At 35.4% G+C, this 9,152-nt stretch overlaps 1 protein-coding gene across 11 annotated transcripts in view; it reads left to right on the top strand.

Moving 5' to 3' along the window:
* The window catches only part of GOLGA4 (golgin A4), a 75,230-nt gene that overhangs the window by 5,231 nt on the left and 60,847 nt on the right, over nucleotides 1–9,152 (top strand). For 8 of the 11 annotated variants that reach the window (XM_010581762.1, XM_010581760.1, XM_010581759.1 and 5 more), the window contains exon 1: nucleotides 848–893. The gene's annotated coding sequence lies outside the window, so the exon portion shown is untranslated. Of the gene's footprint in view, nucleotides 1–797; nucleotides 894–9,152 lie in introns of those variants that run through there. The other 3 variants (XM_010581767.1, XM_010581766.1, XM_010581763.1) reach the window with 2 other exon arrangements.

Here is a 9,152-nt window from a genome sequence, read left to right as displayed (position 1 = left end):
GGGTTTTGGTTTTTTTTTTTTTTTTTTTTTTTTTTTTTTTTTGCAACACTGTTCATTCTGGTCATATTGTAGAATATACCTAATGAGAGATCTTACTAATTATTTTCTTCATACATAAAAGCTTGTTGATATTTTAATGTTCATTACATTTATACTGAAATTTTATATTTGAATTTTGAAGTATGAGGCTGGCAAGCTACTTTTGGGTTGGGTTGGCATGGCTTGTTGCAACCTCACTCAGCATGAAGTTGTGAAATTTCTTTGAACAGATGTTCAGTGCTGACAGGAACAACAAGTTCATACTGAATTTCATAAAATGTGTCATTTTCTTCTGCCCTTTTTATTTGTTTAGATTCAATTTTATATGTGTTTTTTTTCTTTGTCAGTTTTTTTATGTTAATTTGTTAAAGGAATCAGATGGTATTTTGTATGTAAATGCTTGAATCCCTGTCAGTTTGCAAAACTTTTAAATCTTAGGCAACTGTACTATGTTCCTAAAGTATTAGAAGGCTTGAGTTTCAAATGTGGTCTAAGAGGACCATTGTCAGAAATAATCAAAATAACTAATTTTGTTGCATGCTCTCGTGGCTGATTGATTACATAATCTGCTCTGGAGACTTTGTAGTAAGGTAGAACTTATCACAGATGGTACATGGAACTGTTTTTTTTCTTTAAAAGGAAGATCTAGACCAGGCTTTACTGAGATGTTATATTTAGTAATTGTTGAAGTGAATTATGATATGGAATAATTAGTTCTGGAATTAATATTATTCTTGATCTGTGTGATCTCTGTGTAGGTCCCTTCCAAATCCCCTCCACCAACTGGCAACAGAAGCAGGACATCTTCGTTTACAGATCAGAATGATGAAGGCACATTAACACCAGACAAAGAGGTCAGCTGAGAACTGTTTTTCTGTGTTTTTCAACTTTTAACTTTAAAAAAAAAAAACTAACTTCGTGTCTTTCGATTAATTTTTTTTTTGATTCCTCAATCTCACTGTTTTCTGTGCATTTATAGATACAAATAGTCTAATTTTTAGGTTAAATACTGAAGAGTTTAATATTAGTAAAACAGCCCTTTAAGCTGTAGTGGTTAACCCCCAGATTAGGAAACCTTTTAAGTCCTTCTTCAGGTCTTAAAAATCTTACCCCTGAACTGAACTCAGCTTGGCACTTTGCTTCCTGCAATGATAATAGTAATGAAGGGAAGAGTACTTCATGATTTGGTTTTGTATTTTGGAAATGCAGTATTGAGTTTTCTAATAAATGCTTTTTTTTGGTCTACTGTTATATATAGAGAGAGAGAAATAGATGTGAGACCTCTCTCTGTCCTTGAAGAGAGGTTTTCTGTTAACTGATGCTCCATAATGTCAGCAAGCAGTGTCACCCAGGGTAAATTATTAAGTGTTTCAGTAAGGAGAGTTTGCTGGTTTTTTGTTGTTGGTTATTTTTTCAGGAAAAACAACCTGCATTTCTATTCTTAATGCAGAGTATAGAAGGAGCATATTGCCGCATGAAACTACCACTGTGGCCTAGAAGGAATGAGTTGGTGCCGAGAGTTGGTGTCATCAGTGACTACTGCAAACATAAAGATATTCCCGCCCCCTTTTATTTTGCTGTGTGTACCCATTGTGGAATGTGCTAGAGGTTAAAGGACTGTTTTGGCCAAGGTTTTCAGACTTTTTAAGCAGCAAAAGCATAGTGGAATGTGAAATATTGAAGCCATGAGACACAGTGATGTTCTTCTGTGTGACTGATTTGCTGCTTTTGTCTGTCATTAGCTTGGCCCTGCCTACACAAAAGGAAGAATTTTTTCTCTCTCTTTTCAGTGGGAAATAATAAAGGGAAAGAATAAGTAGTAACACTCCTCATCCCTTTTATTATACAAGTACCAACTGCTTTTCTGCTCAAATAGTATAACTTACACGTTGCATGAGAGGCAGAATACTTTTCCTTAACTTGCATTTATTTTTGAGGATGTCTGCTGTTATTCCAGGTCTGAAAAAGGTTTGTGAGCCTGAAGGCTTATCTTCTATTTCAGTTTCATCAATTGAGTTAGTAAAAAATACTAGCTTTCTTCATGATTTGGATAACATATTTAAAAAATACATTTCAAATGTTGTTGGGTGCTACTGATATGTCACGTGTTTGTATCAATGCTTTCTGTAGTGGTTGTCATTTCTGTGGAGAACTATGTTTTGTCTTGTAGTGCTTCATTAGATTTATGTTGCCCCCCAGCAGGCTGTTTTTTCAGACTGCTTTTCCAGACAAACAGGAGAAGCAAAGAATTCCCCACAGGACACACCAAGTTATGTTGGAAGAACATTATGCTCTAAATACAGTGGTTACACTGCAATCATGAGAGAGGCAGAAGGAGAAATATGATTAAGAATGGAAACAGAATACTAAAGTGACCTCAGATTTACAGTTATCCTTGGGCTTAGGGAGCTGCTGTGAGAATTTTACTTGTGAAATATATCCTGTAATTAAAAATTCAGAAAGTAGTGAAGCTGTTAAGGGAATGAATATCTCTTCTTTTTTTATAAGGACTGGTTTTATGTCAAAGGGAAAATTTTACTAAAATAAAGATCAATTTAAATGATCAAGATATGAAATCTCCTTTTTCCAAATATTTCTCATAAATGTTAACAGAATGATTAAAAGCATATTGTCTTTGAAATTTTTTTGTTGGATTAGATTTTCATGAAATTCAGTTCAGCGGTACTATGCCTAAAAAAGATGCAGATATTGCATACTGTCTGAAAATACATGCCCTGCTTATATGGGTACATTATGTCTTCTGGGGGGCATTTTTTGCAGCATTCTCATTTGATCAGGCAGGTGTCAATGGCAATGGCATCACAATGAACTAAAGTTGGACAACATTTAATACACTGAGACTGTTTGGTTTTTGAAGAGTATCATATGCTAAAACGTTCTTCCAATACATAAATAAATGCTAACCCTTTTGGTACTGAAAGCTAAGCAAAATTACAGTGTTTCGTAGTTTTCTTGTACGTTCTCTGTCCTCCCTCTGGCCTATTATGTTTTAGTATGTCTTCAGTAGATCATGTTTTTGGATGTTTAATGCTGTAGTATCAAAGTTTCAAGTACTGCATGTGAAAGTTTTGATTTAAACTCAGAATATTTTTAGAATTAAAAAAAAAATTCAGAGCGAATGACAATTGTAAATGACAGCATTAGTCTGATTGAAGAAGTATAAGAAAACATACAGGCAAATGTTCTTGCTTTATATTCTGCAATGACAAGATGTTTTTGTTTATCAAAATTCCAAAACATTCTCAGTTTAAAAAAAAACCAAAAAACAAAGCAACAAAAAAACCCCTTGTATGCTCTGTTCATGGAACACTAGTTGAGTTTCTTCTATTTTAGTGGAGCTGTGGGTCTCCAGAGGCAGCGTTATAGAGAAGCTCATAATTTTTTCAAGTGTGAGGAAAAAGCAGATGTCTGTTGAGTTCTGTATTCTGTTCTTGCAAGTAGCCCATAAAATATGACTACAGTGTGAGGTAAAAGCATATATTGGTACTTCCATAGAACTTCTTCAGACAATTTGCATATCAGATGCCTTCTGAGTTGGTCTTGGTGCCATTTGAAACAGCCCTGGATGATTAAGACATGCTTACTTGGTGCTTCCATTCTTTTCTAGGGAAGATCAGTGTTTGGTTTTCAAACTGTTAACTGCATTGACTCTTGAAGAGAATTTGAGGTGAAATACATTAATCCTATTCAGTATAGTTCCTAGAAGGTCAAAATTTTGTTTCTGTTCTATAATATACTTATTTACGCATCAGGCTCACCTGCCGAAGATAGCAAAGCTAGTTTGGAGCCATCAACTGAGAGCAAACAGCCAATAGCTTGCTGTGGGTGACCTACCAGTCACGCAGATCCAAATATCACTCACATCCTCATGAGTGTTATGGAAGTGACAGCAGAGCACAATATATATAGCTCTTCTTAGAGCTAAAGATAAAGTAGCCAAGGCACTTTTCTGTCTCACTTTAGTGCTATATAATGACTGTGTTTTTAAATTAATTGAAATGTTTTTCTAGCGTGGACGCTAAAGCAGGACAAGTAAAGCTGAAATAATATTCCTTTAGTACCTTTGTTAATGCTGCATCTTTCCTGTATTCATATACTTAATCTGACATACTTCTAAATAGATGTTGCCATGCAAAGACAGTAGTGGTTCACATATGTCTATATCTTTTTCCTTTCTGACATGCAAATTTAAAACTAAATTTTGGAGGCTGTATAACCTGGTTTGTATCTAAAGCCTGGATTTTAGAACTCCTGATGTGTACACCAGCATGTTTAGATTGCTCATCAGAATGAAAAACAAACCAGAAAAGAGTTGTGTTTGATTTCTGTACTACCTCTATGAAAATGCAGTTCTGCACTCTTAGTTTCTGGGGCTTTTTTAATTGCAGAGAGAACCCTTGAACTTTCAGGTCTTGCTTCAGTTTTTCCTATTTCCTGATCACAGTAGGGATGAGCCATAAAAGGTTATGTTGCAAATTGCACAAACCTTCTATAAATAAATATTTGTGTAAATCAGCAAATTACTGAATTATTCACAACTTTTTTCTGGCATTGCCCAACTTGGACAAATAACCAAATTTATTTATTTATTTTACTGTGGGGAATGAGTTACTTGTCAGTAAGTGTTGAAACTCTAAACCTTTAGCCTGATAGCTGACATCCCCCAGCTCCTTGAACTAGATGAACAAATACTGGCTTGTCTCTTAGACAAGCTTATAGTCTGATCCCTTTCTCTCTGTCTTACTGTGTTTGTATACAACATGGCAAAACAGTCCATGGAGAGTTATAGAAGCTTTTAAGCATTAACATAGTACAAATGCACATATACCATGATGCACTTTGCTAACAAAGTGTATGAATTTTCCAATTTGCTTGGTCATGGGTTAATCTGAAGTTTGAAACCACTGATTCTCTTCCTTTTTTCTGAAAGGGAATAGTGACTGCCTTTGGCAATCAAACATGTATTATACGTATGTAACATGCATTGATTCAACTACTGCCATCTCCAGAGCAACAAAACTTGGGTCAAACTCTAATCCCTGTTAAATTCTGGTTTTTGTTTCACAGCACGTTAAGGAAGCCCTTTGATCTAGGGATCACGTGTACTTTGGCCTTTGCACTCCACTCATTAAAATCTTAGCAAAGGAAGATTTGAGCATGGTAATTCTTCAGAGGGAGGAGGAATAGCAAGGATAATAGGAACACAGTTGATTTTGGAGTTCAGAAAGTCCATAAAGAACAAGTAAGGCTGCTTTGCTTAGGCCAAACTTGAGGGCTACAAAAACTGTTCAGAATTTAGGAAATACAAAAGTTATTTAAAAAATAACTTTATGTATTGTTCTTTGGTAATACTGAAGGAAACTTAGTATCATCTGGTGAGTTGCTTCATTGCCTAATTTACCTCATTTGTAACTTTCTCCCCAAGATAGAAATGTTTGTTGGTTAGTAAGATTTTACTTGCAAAAAAAGAGTAGGAGTTAAATATTGTGACAAAAGTTCAGCAATATCACAGCCTTAATTTGGTGTCTGAGATGAAGGTCGATATGGGGTAGGGAGTTCATTTACCCTGGAGTATGTTTGAAACAGAACGTTAGAAGATCTTAGTAGGATTTCTATGGCAAGCTTCAAGTGTGATTTGATGGCATTCAGAGGATTAGAGAAGGTTAGTTAAAGGATTATTTACATCTTTGCACGTTTGGTCTGTTTCTAGTATGCTTCAGCCCAGTTGGGTTCCCTGCTTGTCTAGTTTTATTGATCACATTACTGGCATAGCACTAATGTGGTATTGTGTTAGTGATATGTTAGACAGTATAGCACCAGAGATGTTTAATGTTTCTGAAACTGCTAAGATAATTCAGAGTGGGTTTTAGGCCAGATCCTGAAGTGCAAGAATCCATTGTGGAAATCTTTATATCTGTTTAATTTTGGCAAACTAGCAGGTTGTTTCTTGCCTTTTTTCTAGGAATAGGTGAATCGTTTTTAGCGACTTTTAATACCCCCCCCTTCCCCCAAGTTAATTAGACAGCTAGTTTTAAAGCCATACTGAATAGTTGATTAAAAAATTAAGAAGTGCAGATAAAAACACATGTATATATTGGAAAGCATTAGGTAGTGTAATTATAGGACTCATTAGACAACTCTGCCTATAATTTAGCTGTAAAAACATAGCAGGTAATGAGCTGCTGGAGTAACAAAAATACTGTGAGCAAGTACTTAACTATTTTCATTGTTGGGAACCCATCATCTGAGAATGGAGGATGAACTCACTAATGAGAAGATGCAGCCACTTCTAAATGTGCTAAGGAGATACCACTCTTGGACCATGACTGAGTATATTCTGTCTTTGGTAGCTATTTGAAGTGTGAAACTTGTCTTGGCTACTGCAAAGAAAATATTTTGCGATTTCATTTTAATACAGTGATTACTGTTCTGCCTCAGTATTGTTGTCTTCTGCCCTTCTTTATTTGTAGGGTTGGCTCCTTCCCTTTTGTGCTTGCCCTTACTCAAGCAACAGTAGGGTGAAGCTGAGATGATTTAGTGATGTTCTTGCATTAGGGTTCTGACTAACATCTGTGAAACTCAACAGTATTGTTAATTGCATTCTACTGTTTGTGTAAGCTATTAGTTCTGATAGAGACCCTGGAGTTATATGTCTGCAAACTCAAGCAGTACTGCGTCAATTTATATTCATAAGCTTTTTTCTTTCTTTTTCTCAAAACTGTAACAGTAACGTGGATTGGCATATTTTAGGCTTCAGATAGCTTGGATCTTCTGATCTTGCTGAAAAGGAGTTACATACGCTCCCTATCATTTGCCTACCAGGTAGTTTGAATGAATTTTTTAAATTAGCTCTTTCCATTGTTTAAAGCTCTTTGTCATCTTACTGGTAAGTTTTTTGGGTTTTGTAATTAACATTGTGTGAAAGACTTACTGTCTAAGCTTGTCTTGACTGTGCTGACACAGTCATGGACTTCAAGGGATGATTGAAAATATAACAATTCATGGATGCTGAACATACTGACAGTCCAGGGTTGATGTTTTTTTTTATTTCAGGTGAAGAATAATAACCTGTTAGAGATTAAATAGGAATTCTTTTTAATGCGAGTTACTTGGTGTACTATTGAATGGAATTAGGATTAAGCAAAATAATGCTATGGTGAAATGTCACAACTTAGTATTTTGAGAAGCAAACATTAGCATACTGTTACAATGAAGAGATAATTTGAACCATCTGTGATTCCTGAAGTTCTTGATGGTCATGTTTTAAAAGTGATTTAACTAAGCTGAAGATAATGTTACATGTTGAAAATGTTCATAATCTTTTGGTTAACAGTATTTGCCATAATCCATTTATGAGTGCTTTGCAAATTGTTTCATCATCTTAACTGATCTTTTCTAAACATACAAAGTAAGTTTTATCTTAAAGATTTCATTATTTTATTTGTGGTTGAGAATTTGCATGCTTCTAATTCATGAGGCCAGCAGGCTTGCTTGTAGTATTGCTGCTGTATGTTTGTACACTTGTGTATACATAGTATTTGCCATTTCTTTTTTCTGGCATATACCCTTTCAAGAGGTTCATGTACAAAATGCATAGCATGGTTAAGGCTATGACCTTCTACAACCATCACCACTTGGTGAAGAATTTCTGGAATCAGACACTTGTCAGCTTCCTTATTTTTGTTTTGCCTAAAAGCTCAGATGCGGAAAGAAACTTAGTTTACATTGGGGTTTACACACTTGAATAAATATATAGCAGGAGCTTTAACACAGCTTACTGTTAGGAATTGTACTTCAAACAGGCTGAGAGAGAGGGACTGGTGACCAGTCTGACCAAACTCAGCATGTGGTTGCAACTACAGTGGAGGCACTGGGCAAGTGTGTCCAGGCTGGGGGGAAGAAGATTGGGAGCAGGAGAAATGGGACCATCTCTTTTGTTACCAGCTCCTGTTTGTAATAGCTTAAAAGTGAGAAGTTTCACCTGAGTTTCTTGGACCTAGCTAGTTCTTGGCAAAGCAAGTAAACTATTGGAGTTCTTGTCCCATGCCAGCTTTGGGAATGCCATGACAAGGGCAGCTGAATAATAGAAGTCAGAATTAATTGTCACTGTCCCTACCAGTTTGAGAAGCAGAAGTTGGGCATAAATTTTAGAATTAGTGTTCTGCAGATACCCTGTCTGTAAAGACAGTTCACAATTTTGTAGTTGTTGGGTTTTGGTTTTGTTTTAGTTTTTTTGACCATGAACCAAGGCTTCTTTCCCTTTGTAGCTCTAGAAGGTCTGATATAATTAACAGGATTCTCCAGCAATGGGCATTTGTACTAGTGGGGGTGTGTGTGTATATATATGTATGTATATAGTATAGTGAATCAAATAGGAGGCAATAAAAGCACATTGTTTAGGTTTTTATTTTGCTTTGTTTTCTGCAGGATTGGTAATTTGGGTCTTGGTTAGTCGGGTTTTTCAGTAATTGCTTGGGTTTTTTCATTGTAGAAATACATTAGAGAAAAGACATAGGGAATCGGTACCTACATTCAGAGGCTATTGTGTATGGCTGTCATTGAACATTAAGGAGTTAATACACTTTCTGAAAGGGTTTTATTGGGACAAATTGCAAGTCATGTAGCATTCCAGATCTTACAGATGAAAATACTTTTCCTCTCTCAATTTGAATTTATGTAATTCATCTACTAGAGCACTGGAGTCATTTAACAGTCACAAAAAACCCCCAAAACCCAACCAAACTGTAAATTATATTGTAATAGATTTGATTCCTAAAAATACTATTTAGTAACTTGAAATAAAACAAAATTCTTCTGAAATAATGAGAAAGGAAAAACCATATCATGTTTAGGTTCAGTCAGCAGACAGCACACTTCTGAAATCACACGCTATAAGACAGTTGAACCTTGAACTTTTGTGTGTGAGTAAAATCATGAGAGGAATTTTTTTTTTAAATCTGTTACAGCATCCTAACAGCATTAGATTGCATTACATTGCATTACATTACATGCATAAATCCAGTTTGAATCAAAATTTCAGTCTTCTGGAATTCCAGTTGCTCTTTGTTTTTCATCTCTAGGAATTTACATCT

This window comes from Haliaeetus leucocephalus, unplaced genomic scaffold (genome assembly GCF_000737465.1).
Source record: "Haliaeetus leucocephalus isolate CR32 unplaced genomic scaffold, Haliaeetus_leucocephalus-4.0 Scaffold808, whole genome shotgun sequence".
NCBI lineage: Eukaryota > Metazoa > Chordata > Aves > Accipitriformes > Accipitridae > Haliaeetus > Haliaeetus leucocephalus.
Note: the sequence above shows the minus strand (reverse complement) of the source record. Positions and strands in the feature narration are given on the sequence as shown.